The 2,803-nt window shown below is 40.3% G+C and overlaps 1 long non-coding RNA gene across 1 annotated transcript in view; it reads left to right on the forward strand.

Annotated features, from left to right (window-relative positions):
* The window catches only part of LOC109299739, a 21,458-nt gene extending 19,795 nt beyond the window's left edge, over positions 1-1,663 (forward strand). Inside the window, exon 2 of the long non-coding RNA XR_002097978.1 lies at positions 1,325-1,663. This is a non-coding gene — a long non-coding RNA (uncharacterized LOC109299739). The remainder of the gene's footprint in view (positions 1-1,324) is intronic.
* Positions 1,664-2,803: the final 1,140 nt, after the last annotated feature.

Raw genomic sequence — 2,803 nt, forward strand, 5'->3', positions numbered from 1 at the left:
GATGCTGGGGTTTGGTTGTGGTTTTTTTTTGCATCCTTCATAAGCAATTGAAATGTGAGATTTCAGGCTCAAGGCAGAGAGTAATTTTGATTCCAAATGTGATGAAGATAGTGCCTGCAAACTGAAGCCTCAAGGTGATTGTTAATTTTCTGTTGCAGTTTAGGAGTGAAGTCAGTCAAAATACTTTTTCACTAAATTAATTTGTTAAAATATGCTGTCTTACTGAAGCCAAAACATTTCACAGAGATGTATCAATTTCAACAAAGTGTCTGAGTAGCAAAATCTGTCTTCTTACCAAAGCTTTTAGAGAAATATCCTCTCATGTGATCTTGTAGGCTTCAATGCAATGAGAAAAAAGACATTTCCCTGCCAAATAATGGATCAAAATGCATGGAGATGAAAGTAACAAAGTAAAACAATAAGGTCCCAGAGGTGATCTTCAAAATACTCAACTCTGTATTCATATTTTGCTACGAGTCACTCAGTGAGGTTATTTACAGTTATAGTGTTGACAACATCAGAAAATGAGTCAGGATTTTAAGTTTTAGTATTGTTCTTGGAGTTAGGGTTAAGTCTACCAGATAAAATAAGATGTGATCAGCTAACAATCGACTTGAACAAAAAAAAAGCTACATGATTGAAGTTTAATAAATGTTCTCCTGTTTCTTGATTGTGTCTCAGATAGGAAATTGAAGTCCTGACAAGTAGGCTGCTCTTGGGATGACCCCCAGTTGGGTAGTACCAGAACGATGAGGAGAAGGACAGCTCTAGTGAAATTTCCAGTGAACTTCAGCAGACCCAGAAAGGCTGGGTAAGATTTGGATCAGCCACCCAACCTTGAGGTGTTATATGAATGGTGCCAAGTCTGTGAAATGCTTGTGTTTCTGCCTTCTGTGCGAGGATTGCACATTTCTGAATGCTGGTTGAATCATGAGTGCAGGTAGTTAATATTCTGACTTTGCCCAAGGGGCTTCAAACTCCTTTTCCTCTTGTTTATATACCATACCCAGAAGTGCTGGCTTAGTTCTTATTGCAGCAAAATACTCATATGTAGAAAGGCTTGGGACCTACCAAATGACTCCACCTTCTCTGCGGCTTTTTCTTAGAGCCAGCAATGTTCCCATTTCTCTTTCCCTCGTGACATTCACACTTCCTACCCCCTAGAGGTATAGAATATTTTATGTGCTTTCCATTTTCACATTTCCATAAACTATATTTGGCATGGAGGTTGTTCACTGGGTTACTTTATAACAGGGCTGTGCCATGGAATGCATAGACAATGAAGATATAGTTTTATGAGAACATGAAGTACTTTAATTTGCAGGGCTGATTCCTGGTCTCATGACTACCCTGGAAGGAGCAAGATGAAGAAAACAAAACAAAAAGAAACTGTGCAGAACAATATAAGAATTGCATCAGCGTGAAGATCAAACACCCAAAGAGAACACACAACACTTCAGTGTCGTGAATCACTGCAAAAAATCCAAACCCTCCTGACCCAGTTTTCTACAAGGAAAGATAATGTGTCCTTTTATAAGCTCTTTCTATCTAGCTATGGAGTCTTTGCTTGCTGAGAATTGAACGCTTGTGAAGCTTCCTCATGGGGGGAGGGTATTTATTTTTGGAGCAGCCAGTCATAAATAATAAAGGTGAATAATTATTTGTGAATAATTTATCTGATGAATGTAGGCCATCCCACTTAATTTGGGTTACTCTGATGTCAAATGGATGGGGAAGCAATCAGGCCCTTTTGTTTTTACACATTTTACTCCAAACAGGTTGTGACCAGTTTCATTTGCATTCCCAGTTTGCTTGTTTTGATTGCTTGAAATACCTTTTTACTTAATAGTGCAATGTGTGATTGCTCAACTCAGTCACTTGGTATGTTTTTTGCTCCCTGACTGGATAACTAAAACCTTTATGCCAATAGAGAATCTTTTGTGCAAATAACCCCCCGGTGGCTTATTTGACATTCATTTCACTTGAAGCCATGTATGGGAGTTGAATGCAAAGCCCATGGAGGTGAAAAAAATGCTTTAAGCCCTCTTCAACCCAGCATTCCTTGAGCTGAAAGTAGGGCTGGATTAACACATAAGCAAACTAGGCACATGCCTAGGGCCCCAAACAGCGGGGGACCCCAATCCTTTCCTCCACGGTGGTGGCACCATCCACGTTCCTTCCCTTCCCTTCTCCCTGCCAGCCTTGCCACCACCATGGCTGCTTCCTAGCAGTGGCACTGAGCCCTGCTCCCCCACAGGTGGCAGCACTGGTCACAACTGGCCAGGGGCCCACAAATTTGTTTGCCTAGAGCCCACTAAAGGGTTAATCCGGTCTGGGCTGAAAGGACACCAGACCCATACGAAAGAGGACTTTATACACTGAATTGCCAAATTAAAAGAAAAATGAATATCCCCAGCATAGCCAATTATTAAAAGCCATTGTTGTACATGTAAACTTAAGACATTTGTTCTGAAAACCACTGGGAAGCATTCAATATTGAAACCCACAATACCAATTGTAAAGTTACTTTTCAGAATAGTATCACACTGATGGATCTTGCAGCACATGATCAGCTCCCAGAGACACGTACAGCTGTTTCTTGTCTTGTTACATAAGGATATGGACAAAAGTGCTCTTGGAGCATCCTCAAAAAGAGACCTGACCTCCCCTCCAAGTTTATGTTTATCCAGACCCTAAGACTGTTGTGCTGCTAATATCAGTTCAAAATAGGTAGACAAAAGGAAATTGAACATCTAGTATTCAGTGAGATAAATTTTGAATCCATATATGCATTAAAACTGAC

The sequence above is a fragment of the Gavialis gangeticus genome, unplaced genomic scaffold (genome assembly GCF_001723915.1).
Source record: "Gavialis gangeticus isolate Ggan-Ray unplaced genomic scaffold, GavGan_comp1, whole genome shotgun sequence".
NCBI classification, from domain to species: Eukaryota; Metazoa; Chordata; order Crocodylia; family Gavialidae; genus Gavialis; species Gavialis gangeticus.